At 46.2% G+C, this 13,518-nt stretch overlaps 1 long non-coding RNA gene across 1 annotated transcript in view; it reads right to left on the bottom strand.

The window, feature by feature from the left end:
• LOC146072874 (uncharacterized) overlaps positions 1 to 7,064 on the bottom strand; it is a 70,476-nt gene extending 63,412 nt beyond the window's left edge. Inside the window, exon 1 of the long non-coding RNA XR_014473255.1 lies at positions 6,972 to 7,064. This is a non-coding gene — a long non-coding RNA (uncharacterized LOC146072874). The remainder of the gene's footprint in view (positions 1 to 6,971) is intronic.
• Between the last annotated feature and the right edge of the window lie 6,454 nt (positions 7,065 to 13,518).

The following is a 13,518-nucleotide window of genomic DNA, read 5'->3' as shown; positions in this document are numbered from 1 at the left end:
ATTTTACAATCATGAAAAACAATATATTTTCTTTATACAAATATATCATTAAAAATTTCATAAAAATTTCATGAAAAATCACATAAAAATACATAAAAATATACAAATACATATAGAAAAAACCCCTGCATTACAAAACAGTAGAATATCGATGAAGCAGGATTTTTTAGAAAATTGCTGAAAAACATAAAAAGACATCACTGGTTAATATACGGGGTGATTTCATAACCTTCATTTAATCCCAAAGGAACCAATGTATTTAACTTCAGAATCCAGTGGGTTTCACGGCGCAATAATAATTTTTCTCTATCCCCTCCTCGTTTGGGGGGCAAAACCTGTTCAATTATTCTGAAAACCGCTCCACTGGGGTCACTATTATGGAAAGTTTTAAAGTGCCTTGGAACACTATGGTTTGTTAGACCATTTTTTATATTTCTCATGTGTTCCAAAGCCCTTATTTTAAAAACTCGTTTCGTTTTTCCAACATAGTGAAGGTCACATTTACAGGACAAAACATAAACTACAAATGTTGAATTGCAGTTTGTAAACTGTTGTGGTTTAATAGCTGATAATTTTGGATTAGTTAAGTCTGCTCCTCTCGCTATATTTTTACAGACTTTACAGCTATTACACTGATAACATCCTTTTAAATCCAAAAAAGTTGTAGTAGTGGGATTCTGACATGTATTACTTAGCTGGCTCTTGGCGATCATATTCTTTAAAGTCCTCGCTTTTTTGTACACTATCTTGGGTCGTGATGGTAATGACTCTCCAAGAATAGGATCCAGCTTAAGAATATGCCAGTTATTATCCAATATACGCTTAATCTCTTTCTCTTTATCATTAAATTGCGTGACAAAGGAACAATGGTCATCTATGTGACCAGTTTTATTATTCACACTTTTATATTGTAAGAGATTATTGCGTTCTAATCCACGTGCTCTATCTCTAGCTCTATTAATGGTGTTAATAGGGTACCCCCTTTCACTGAATCTCTCAGTGTATATATCTGCTTGGGTATCATATGTTACAATATTAGAGCAATTTCTGCGAAGTCGAATAAACTGTGAGAAAGGAATATTTTGTTTCCAAGAGTCCAAATGGCAACTCTGGAATTCCAGATAACTATTACAATCAACTTGTTTGAAATATGTAGAGATAGAGCACGTGGATTAGAACGCAATAATCTCTTACAATATAAAAGTGTGAATAATAAAACTGGTCACATAGATGACCATTGTTCCTTTGTCACGCAATTTAATGATAAAGAGAAAGAGATTAAGCGTATATTGGATAATAACTGGCATATTCTTAAGCTGGATCCTATTCTTGGAGAGTCATTACCATCACGACCCAAGATAGTGTACAAAAAAGCGAGGACTTTAAAGAATATGATCGCCAAGAGCCAGCTAAGTAATACATGTCAGAATCCCACTACTACAACTTTTTTGGATTTAAAAGGATGTTATCAGTGTAATAGCTGTAAAGTCTGTAAAAATATAGCGAGAGGAGCAGACTTAACTAATCCAAAATTATCAGCTATTAAACCACAACAGTTTACAAACTGCAATTCAACATTTGTAGTTTATGTTTTGTCCTGTAAATGTGACCTTCACTATGTTGGAAAAACGAAACGAGTTTTTAAAATAAGGGCTTTGGAACACATGAGAAATATAAAAAATGGTCTAACAAACCATAGTGTTCCAAGGCACTTTAAAACTTTCCATAATAGTGACCCCAGTGGAGCGGTTTTCAGAATAATTGAACAGGTTTTGCCCCCCAAACGAGGAGGGGATAGAGAAAAATTATTATTGCGCCGTGAAACCCACTGGATTCTGAAGTTAAATACATTGGTTCCTTTGGGATTAAATGAAGGTTATGAAATCACCCCGTATATTAACCAGTGATGTCTTTTTATGTTTTTCAGCAATTTTCTAAAAAATCCTGCTTCATCGATATTCTACTGTTTTGTAATGCATGGGTTTTTTTCTATATGTATAAGTTTTTTCTATATGTATTTGTATATTTTTATGTATTTTTATGTGATTTTTCATGAAATTTTTATGAAATTTTTAATGATATATTTGTATAAAGAAAATATATTGTTTTTCATGATTGTAAAATTATTTGCATATTTGCACATGTAAAATTGATATATTGTGTATTTAATGAAATTGTATATTCATAAATTTCTTTTTATTGTTCCCAACATTGGAAACTTTGAAATGCCATAAACATTTTTGGTATGTATATATATATATATATATATATATATATATATATATATATATATATATATATATATATATATATATATATATATATATATATATATATATATATATATATATATATATATATATATATATATATGGTGTTCCACCTTGATAATAATATATTTAACTATTCAAGGCACCTTTAAATCCGCATTAGATCTGTGGCTTTAATATTCTTTTGCACAAAGTGTGTCTGTGGTGAAACTCAAATCACCTGTAAGGCTTTCACCCCACCTGTCATTAGTACATGACATCACCGGCATTTCAGAGATTCTGATTGGTGGATAGTTGGGATAAATTATCCTCGGGTAGTCACTGAACCACGCCCTCTGACGAAGTCTCTGACGAAACATGTTAGGGCTTGGTCAGTGATACCCGTGCTGACTGTGTCCCGGCGCTGTCTTCTGCCTGTGTCCCCGGCCTCCGGTTTCCGAGTCCTGTCGGCGCAACCCAGCGTCTGCGAGTCCCTGTCGACCTGATGCCAGTGGAGATGCGGTTGGAGCAGATTTGCCGTGGTATTGTTTGTTTTATCATGTGGTAACCAGCCCACACTGTTCTTTTATTGGTACGAGCAATTGCTTTTATCCTTTTTAAGGAGTGTTTGTTCCTCCATAATAAATATATCGTTTACATGCACCATGGAGCGCCCCTCTGTTCTATATTTTCTCTAGATATATATATATATATATATATATATATATATATATACTGGTTCCCCTATAGAGAGCAGTCAGTGTGGTTAGTGCAATGCTATATATATATATATATATATATATATATACTGGTTCCCCTATAGAGAGCAGTCAGTGTGGTTAGTGCAATGCTATATATATATATATATATATATATATATATATATATATATATATATATATATATATATATATATATATATATATACACACACACTGGTTCCCCTATAGAGAGCAGTCAGTGTGGTTAGTGCAATGCTATATATATATACTGGTTCCCCTATAGAGAGCAGTCAGTGTGGTTAGTGCAGTGCTATATATATATATACACTGGTTCCCCTATAGAGAGCAGTCAGTGTGGTTAGTGCAGTGCTATATATATATATATACTGGTTCCCCTATAGAGAGCAGTCAGTGTGGTTAGTGCAGTGCTATATATATATATATATATATATATACACTGGTTCCCCTATAGAGAGCAGTCAGTGTGGTTAGTGCAGTGCTATATATATATATATATATATATATATATATATATATATATATATATATATATACACTGGTTCCCCTATAGAGAGCAGTCAGTGTGGTTAGTGCAGTGCTATATATATATATATATATATATATATATATATATATATATACTGGTTCCCCTATAGAGAGCAGTCAGTGTGGTTAGTGCAGTGCTATATATATATATACTGGTTCCCCTATAGAGAGCAGTCAGTGTGGTTAGTGCAGTGCTATATATATATATATATATATATATATATATATATATATATATATATATATATATATATATATATATATATATATATATATATATATATATATATATACTGGTTCCCCTATAGAGAGCAGTCAGTGTGGTTAGTGCAGTGCTATATATATATATATATATATGGTTTCAGAATTAGAAACACACCGACAATCGGTAAGCACAGCCCAGAGTTCTGTCGACGCTGGGTGGCTATCCTCAATAAGTGTAGCCTAGATTTGATCTTGTTGGTTATTTCAGAAGCCACCAAAGAACTGACAGACGTCAGAGAAAAGATCACTGCATTTGAACACTCACATCGCAATACCTTGCAAAGCGACGTGGACAACAAGTGGTTAGAGAAACTTGCCACACAAGTTGATACTTACAAACGAGACCTTATCAAATTCAAGAGAAATAAACTTGACACTGTACAAAAAGATTATCAAGAGCAGAAGGTGTACACTTGGGTCCAGAATAATCCCACAACACGGCCGCGTCCTGACCGCAGACGGCAATACCGCTCACGTAGGAGGTGGGGTGATACCGATACCTCGAGTGGAGGAGCCTCCTCACAAAGCGAAAGAGAGGACACCAACAGACAAAGACCCCCTTTAGGGGTGAAGACCCGGGCCCAAAGAGTAGAGTCCGGGGATATTCTACGCGACGAGGAGGCCAGTGGGTCCGCATCCTCAAAAAGGAAAGTCACCCACAACCGGGACAATCGGAACAAGTAGTTTTCAACTTATCCAAAAGAGCTGTGTCGACTGATGAGATGACGGTACTGAGTAAAGGATTGTCGTTTATCCCTACACCCAAATTTGATGAGTTCACTTGGAAGGTCGAATCTTACAAATTCAACCGTAAACTAAGGCTGAAAGAATTTTTTTCCAAAAAAGGTGACACCACTAGTAGGACAGATGGTGAAGGAGAGACTGAAAAGAATCCTTTCCGCCCACGTTCTACATTTGACCCCGTCACCAATAATCTCTCATTGAAAACCTTTAATAAAGTACTGGATCATCATGCTGTCACTGAGGGTCGACGTGACCACAAGAAGGTACCCAATTTATCGGCAACAGAATTGAAATGTCTCAAAAGTCTGGGATCGGATCCTTCAATTACCATCCGCCAGGCTGACAAGGGCGGTGGAATTGTGATCCAGGACTTAGAGCAATATAGAAATGAGCTTATGAGACAATTAGCAGACAAGGAGGTATATGTCAAACTTCCCTATAACCCGACATTAGAATATAATGATCTCCTGAAACAAGTTCTGTCTCAAGCCGTCATTGATAATAAAATGAGTAAATCAACAGCTGATGCTCTTTTTCAAACGCATCCGATTGCACCAGTTCTTTATTCCCTTCCTAAGCTGCACAAAGACGCAATTAACCCTCCGGGCCGCCCTATCATCGCAGCCCGTGACTCTGTCTTTTACAAAGTGGCTAAATATTTAGACCACTACTTTCAGCCCCCGATACAAATACAGCCCACTTACCTTAAAGACACGACGACGCTGATTAACAGACTCAAGGAACTGACAGACTTGCCCTCTAACTGCTTGTTATGTACGTTAGACATAACAAGTCTCTACACGAATATCCCTCATCAGGAAGGGATAGAGGCGGCAAGACAATTCCTACAGAACAGCCCCATTTACGATGGTCCTGACATTGAACTGTTCATTAAGTTATTGTCTATGACATTAGAATATAATTATTTCCTTTTCGATAAGTGCTGGTACCTACAGCGCAGGGGCTGCGCTATGGGATCTTGCGTGGCCCCTGCGTTTGCATACTGTTATATGTTTGCCATTGAGAAAGCCTTCTTTTTTGATAACCCTGTTGTGTGTGACAAAATTAGACTGTTCCTGAGGTACATTGATGACCTCCTTATTGTCTGGTTGGGGACACAAGAGGAGCTTGTCGAACTTATTGAGGAGATTAACACTCGTAATTCAACCATTAAATTTACTTACGAAATTAGTAAGGATAGTGTACATTACTTGGATGTACAGATTTCATTACGTGGTAACAAGGTCAGTACCAGTCTCTTCACCAAGCCCACAGACAGAAATACTTTGCTCCATTGTTCAAGTGCACACCCAGATCCCCAAAAAAGAGGTCTCCCATTTTCGCAGTTTTTGAGAATTAGACGCATTTGCGAAGATCCAGCAGATGCGGAAGCAGAAATTGATAAAATGATAAAAAAGTTTTTGTGCAGAGGCTACAGTCATCATGATCTTTATAAAGCTAAAGCTAAGGCACTCTTGATACCCAGAGAAGATACACTGAAACCCAAAGAGAAAACAACACTCACCAACAAAATTCCATTTGTACAATCGTACAACCCTGCTGCACAATCTATCACTAAAGCTGCCAAACAATTGTGGCCCATTGTGGCCAATGATCCTGATCTCAAGCCGTTTGCCCGTCACCAGCTACTCCCCAGCTACAGACGTCAGCGCAATTTGAAAGATATACTAGTGCATAACGATATTTCCAATGTGAATGTCAAAATACCGGGTAACATCTTACACCGCAAACCTGGCTGTTATAAATGTACCAAGTGCACTACATGCAGCTACCTTGAAACAGGAGACAGCTTCCCTCACCCACACACGGGTAAGAGGATCAGCATTAAACATGTGTTGACATGTGTGTCGACACATGTGATTTACACTATTACCTGTCCGTGTGGTCTTGTCTATGTCGGCAAGACCACTTGCCAGTTTAAAACTAGAATGGCGGGACATAGATCCACCATCAGGGCAGCTCTTGAAGGGAAAAGCGGTCCCATCGAGCAGCCGGTGCCTCGTCACTTTAGGGAATTTAAACACAACTTAGCTATGTTACGGTACAAAATGATAGACCAAGTGCCCATGAATCTCAGAGGGGGTGATCGAGATAAACTTCTCCTACAGCGTGAAACCAAATGGATCCACCACTTAAACACTGTGCATCCATTTGGCTTGAACGAGTCCTGCAGCTTCCATTGCTTTTTATAAATCTTTTCGGTGTGTCTCTGTAAACTTTCTTCTATTAAGTTAGGAATGATATTATATATACACACTGGTTCCCTTATAGAGAGCAGTCAGTGTGGTTAGTGCAATGCTACATATACATATATATACACACACATACACTGGTTCCCATATAGAGGGCAGTCAGTGTGGTTAGTGCTGTTAGTAGAACAGACATATATAACACAATACTCGGCATGGTCAGACTGATCACATACCTTGCTGGGTATTACAGACCCCTCAGGACCACAGTAATCCGGGTCTCCCAGCTGCTGGTACCAGTGTGTAAGTACAGGAGGAGTCAGTGCTGCTTCTGTCTCGTGCTTACACCCCCTACTTCCGGGTCAGTGTGTGCGCTATTTGCCGGTCCTCCACTTCCGGGTCAGGCCTGGGGCGTCCCTGTTTGTGTCAGTCCCCACCCCTTTTCTATTCCTAGAGAGGTGTGTATACGGCGATGCTCCGGTGGCCATTTTAACTAAGGGCAAATTCAATTTGGCTATATACTTTTTGCCCACAGTTCAGTCTCATACTACTGACGGTAATGACAGTTTGCAGGTTAATATTTAACTCCTTATGTACTACAAATACAATTTAATATACGCACATTACATAATATATCGCTAGGTCTTAGTTATATGCATTTATTTCATTCGTTTTACAGATTAATCCATTGTCCGCAGGTTAATATATTTATTTCTCCCACTATACCCTTAATAATAAAGGAATACCTCACACCCTCGTGGCCATGGGTAAAGTGGGTGTGGCCTTGTGTAAAGTGGGCGTTGTCACATCCCCAGGCACCCTGCCCCCGGTCCAGCAATTGCTGCAGCTCATGTCACATAAACACTGGGACACTGCCTGTGGTGGGGGAATGTCCCAAAATATCGGGACGTTCCTGCGATACATAAGTGGGACAGTTGGGAGGTACGAGAGGGACAGTGTGCACAAATTTGGGACTGTGGCCTAGCTGAAAAGGGGCGTGGCCTGTATTTACAGTGCTGCTGTGAGGCCACGCCCTGTTTTCGCCGCTATGCGGGCATGCTCTGAAGAACTGAAGAATGAGCGGCGGCACCTGGAGCGACAGTCCTGTCAGTGACAGTGAAGAACCTTCTCGCTCTAGGAACCGCCGCTCCCTATTCAGTTGAGTTTATGGCAGTGGTCGCCAACCCGTCGCTTGCAGGCTACTTGGCAGCTTAAGGAAGCCAACCGGGTGGCGCAATAAATCTGCACTCCCTCCATTACCTGCCGCCGCTTGCCTTCTCCCTCTGAGGGGAGGAGAGTGCATCGCGTGTCTCTCCTAACCCTCACTGTGCATCCCTGTGACTGGGCCGTTTACCAATCAGAGCTCGCAGGCCGGCAGTCCATCAAGAACTGGCCCACGAGCTTTGATTGGCAGACGGCCCAGTCACAGGGAAGTGAGGGGGGAAGGAGAGACGCGTGGCGTGCTGTGCTCTCCGCCCCTCGGTGACACAATAGCACTGCAGGGGGACGAAGGACTGTCCTCTCCCTATCTGGCAGCAGCAGCAACAGTGAGTGCTGCTGGGAAACTAGCACTGTGGGGACATAGCAGCTTTCTGGCACTGTGGGGGCATACCAGCTTTCTGGCACTGTGGTGGCATACCAGCTTTCTGGCACTGTGGGGGCATACCAGCTTTCTGGCACTGTGGGGGCATACCAGCTTTCTGGCACTGTGGGGGCATACCAGCTTTCTGGCACTGTGGGGGCATACCAGCTTTCTGGCACTGTGGGGGCATACCAGCTTTCTGGCACTGCGGGGGCATACCAGCTTTCTGGCACTGCGGGGGCATACCAGCTTTCTGGCACTGCGGGGGCATAGCAGTTTCTGGCACTGCGGGGACATAGCAGTTTCTGGCACTGCGGGGACATACCAGCTTTTTGGCACTGCGGGGACATACCAGCTTTTTGGCACTGCGGGGACATACCAGCTTTCTGGCACTGCAGGGACATACCAGCTCTCTGGCACTGTGGGGGCATACCAGCTTTCTGGCACTGTGTGGACATATCAGCTTTCTGGCACTGTGGGGGCATAGCAGCTTTCTGGCACTGTGTGGACATACCAGCTTTCTGGCACTGTGTGGGTAGACCAGCTTTCTGGCACTGTGGGGACATACCAGCTTTCTGGCACTGTGGGGACATACCAGCTTTCTGGCACTGTGGGGACATACCAGCTTTCTGGCACTGTGGGGACATACCAGCTTTCTGGCACTGTGGGGGCATAGCAGCTTTCTGGCACTGTGGGGACATACCAGCTTTCTGGTACTGTGGGGGTAGACCAGCTTTCTGGCACTGTGGGGACATACCAGCTTTCTGGCTGTGGGGACATACCAGCTTTCTGGCACTGTGGGGGTAGACCAGCTTTCTGGCACTATGGGGGCATAGCAGTTTCTGGCACTGTGCGGACATACCAGCTTTCTGCCACTGTGAGGGTAGATCAGCTTTCTGGCACTATGGGGGCATAGCAGCTTTCTGGCACTGTGTGGACATACCAGCTTTCTGGCACTATGGGGGCATAGCAGTTTCTGGCACTGTGGGGGCATAGCAGTTTCTGGCACTGTGTGGACATACCAGCTTTCTGGCACTGTGTGGGTGGACCAGCTTTCTGGCACTGTGGGGACATACCAGCTTTCTGGCACTGTGGGGGCATACCAGCTTTCTGGCACTGTGGGGGCATACCAGCTTTCTGGCACTGTGGGGACATAGCAGTTTCTGGCACACTGGAGGCATACCAGCTTTCTGGCACACTGGGGGCATACCAGCTTTCTGGCACACTGGGGGCATACCAGCTTTCTGGCACTGTGGGGACATACCAGCTTTCTGGCACTGTGGGGACATAGCAGTTTCTGGCACTGTGGGGGCATACCAGCTTTCTGGCACTGTGGGGACATACCAGCTTTCTGGCACTGTGGGGACATACCAGCATTCTGGCACTGTGTGGGTAGACCAGCTTTCTGGCACTGTGGGGGCATACCAGCTTTCTGGCACTGTGGGGGCATACCAGCTTTCGGGCACTGTGGGGGCATACCAGCTTTCGGGCACTGTGGGGGCATAGCAGCTTTCTGGCACTGTGGGGACATAGCAGCTTTCTGGCACTGTGGGGACATACCAGCTTTCTGGCACTGTGGGGACATACCAGCTTTCTGGCACTGTGGGGACATACCAGCTTTCTGGCACTGTGGGGACATACCAGCTTTCTGGCACTGTGGGGGCATAGCAGCTTTCTGGCACTGTGGGGACATACCAGCTTTCTGGTACTGTGGGGGTAGACCAGCTTTCTGGCACTGTGGGGACATACCAGCTTTCTGGCTGTGGGGACATACCAGCTTTCTGGCACTGTGGGGGTAGACCAGCTTTCTGGCACTATGGGGGCATAGCAGTTTCTGGCACTGTGCGGACATACCAGCTTTCTGCCACTGTGAGGGTAGATCAGCTTTCTGGCACTATGGGGGCATAGCAGCTTTCTGGCACTGTGTGGACATACCAGCTTTCTGGCACTATGGGGGCATAGCAGTTTCTGGCACTGTGGGGGCATAGCAGTTTCTGGCACTGTGTGGACATACCAGCTTTCTGGCACTGTGTGGGTGGACCAGCTTTCTGGCACTGTGGGGACATACCAGCTTTCTGGCACTGTGGGGGCATACCAGCTTTCTGGCACTGTGGGGACATAGCAGTTTCTGGCACACTGGAGGCATACCAGCTTTCTGGCACACTGGGGGCATACCAGCTTTCTGGCACACTGGGGGCATACCAGCTTTCTGGCACTGTGGGGACATACCAGCTTTCTGGCACTGTGGGGACATAGCAGTTTCTGGCACTGTGGGGGCATACCAGCTTTCTGGCACTGTGGGGACATACCAGCTTTCTGGCACTGTGGGGACATACCAGCATTCTGGCACTGTGTGGGTAGACCAGCTTTCTGGCACTGTGGGGGCATACCAGCTTTCTGGCACTGTGGGGGCATACCAGCTTTCGGGCACTGTGGGGGCATACCAGCTTTCGGGCACTGTGGGGGCATAGCAGCTTTCGGGCACTGTGGGGACATAGCAGCTTTCTGGCACTGTGGGGACATACCAGCTTTCTGGCACTGTGGGGACATACCAGCTTTCTGGCACTGTGGGGGCATACCAGCTTTCTGGCACTGTGGGGACATAGCAGTTTCTGGCACTGTGGGGACATACCAGCTTTCTGGCACTGTGCGGGCATACCAGATTCCTGGCACTGTGGGGGCATAGCAGTTTCTGGCACTATGGGGACATACCAGCTTTCTGGCACTGTGGGGACATACCAGCTTTCTGGCACTGTGGGGGCATAGCAGTTTCTGGCACTGTGGGGGCATAGCAGTTTCTGGCACTGTGGGGACATACCAGCTTTCTGGCACTGTGGGGGCATAGCAGTTTCTGGCACTGTGGGGGCATAGCAGTTTCTGGCACTGTGGGGACATACCAGCTTTCTGGCACTGTGGGGGCATACCAGCTTTCTGGCACTGTGGGGGGCATACCAGCATTCTGGCACTGTGGGGGCATACCAGCTTTCTGGCACTGTGGGGACATACCAGCTTTCGGGCACTGTGGGGACATACCAGCTTTCGGGCACTGTGGGGACATACCAGCTTTCTGGCACTGTGGGGGCATACCAGCTTTCTGGCACTGTGGGGACAGACCAGCTTTCTGGCACTGTGTGGGTAGACCAGCTTTCTGGCACTGTGGGGGCATACCAGCTTTCTGGCACTGTGGGGACATACCAGCTTTCTGGCACTGTGGGGGCATAGCAGTTTCTGGCACTGTGGGGGCATAGCAGTTTCTGGCACTGTGGGGACATACCAGCTTTCTGGCACTGTGGGGGCATACCAGCTTTCTGGCACTGTGGGGGGCATACCAGCATTCTGGCACTGTGGGGGCATACCAGCTTTCTGGCACTGTGGGGACATACCAGCTTTCGGGCACTGTGGGGACATACCAGCTTTCGGGCACTGTGGGGACATACCAGCTTTCTGGCACTGTGGGGGCATACCAGCTTTCTGGCACTGTGGGGACATACCAGCATTCTGGCACTGTGTGGGTAGACCAGCTTTCTGGCACTGTGGGGGCATACCAGCTTTCTGGCACTGTGGGGACATACCAGCTTTCTGGCACTGTGGGGGCATAGCAGTTTCTGGCACTGTGGGGGCATAGCAGTTTCTGGCACTGTGGGGACATACCAGCTTTCTGGCACTGTGGGGGCATACCAGCATTCTGGCACTGTGGGGGGCATACCAGCATTCTGGCACTGTGGGGGCATACCAGCTTTCTGGCACTGTGGGGACATACCAGCTTTCGGGCACTGTGGGGACATACCAGCTTTCGGGCACTGTGGGGACATACCAGCTTTCTGGCACTGTGGGGGCATACCAGCTTTCTGGCACTGTGGGGACATACCAGCATTCTGGCACTGTGTGGGTAGACCAGCTTTCTGGCACTGTGGGGGCATACCAGCTTTCTGGCACTGTGGGGGAATACCAGCTTTCGGGCACTGTGGGGACATACCAGCTTTCTGGCACTGTGGGGACATACCAGCATTCTGGCACTGTGTGGGTAGACCAGCTTTCTGGCACTGTGTGGGTAGACCAGCTTTCTGGCACTGTGGGGACATACCAGCTTTCTGGCACTGTGGGGACATACAAGCTTTCTGGCACTGTGGGGACATAGCAGCTTTCTGGCACCGTGAAGACATAGCAGCTTTCTGGCACTGTGGGGGCATAGCAGCTTTCTGGCACTGTGGGGGCATAGCAGCTTTCTGGTACTGTGGGGGCATAGCAGCTTTCTGGCACTGTGGGGGCATACCAGCTTTCTGGCACTGTGGGGACATACCAGCTTTCTGGCACTGTGGGGACATAGCAGCTTTCTGGCACTGTGGGGACATAGCAGCTTTCTGGCACTGTGGGGACATAGCAGCTTTCTGGCACTGTGGGGACATAGCAGCTTTCTGGCACTGTGGGGACATAGCAGCTTTCTGGCACTGTGTGGACATACCAGCATTCTGGCACTGTGGGGACATATCAGCATTCTGGCACTGTGTGGGTAGACCAGCTTTCTGGCACTGTGGGGACATAGCAGCTTTCTGGCACTGTGAAGACATAGCAGCTTTCTGGCACTGTGGGGACATACCAGCTTTCTGGCACTGTGGGGACATACCAGCTTTCTGGCACTGTGGGGAAATACCAGCTTTCTGGCACTGTGGGGACATAGCAGCTTTCTGGCACTGTGGGGACATAGCAGCTTTCTGGCACTGTGGGGACATAGCAGCTTTCTGGCACTGTGGGGACATAGCAGCTTTCTGGCACTGTGTGGACATACCAGCTTTCTGGCACTGTGGGGACATACCAGCTTTCTGGCACTGTGTGGACATAGCAGCTTTCTGGCACTGTGGGGACATAGCAGCTTTCTGGCACTGTGTGGACATACCAGCTTTCTGGCACTGTGGGGACATACCAGCTTTCTGGCACTGTGTGGACATACCAGCTTTCTGGCACTGTGGGGACATACCAGCTTTCTGGCACTGTGTAGGTAGACCAGGTTTCTGGAACTGTGTAGGTAGACCAGGTTTCTGGCACTGTGGGGGCATACCAGCTTTCTGGCACTGTGGGGGCATACCAGCTTTCTGGCACTGTGGGGACATACCAGCATTCTGGCACTGTGTGGGTAGACCAGCTTTCTGGCACTGTGGGGGCATACCAGCTTTCTGGCACTGTGGGGGAATACCAGCTTTCGG

The sequence above is a fragment of the Crinia signifera genome, chromosome 4, assembly GCF_055691185.1.
Source record: "Crinia signifera chromosome 4, ASM5569118v1, whole genome shotgun sequence".
Classification (NCBI taxonomy): domain Eukaryota; kingdom Metazoa; phylum Chordata; class Amphibia; order Anura; family Myobatrachidae; genus Crinia; species Crinia signifera.
The sequence above is the reverse complement of the archived record's forward strand: the minus strand, read 5'-3'. Positions and strand labels throughout refer to the sequence as shown.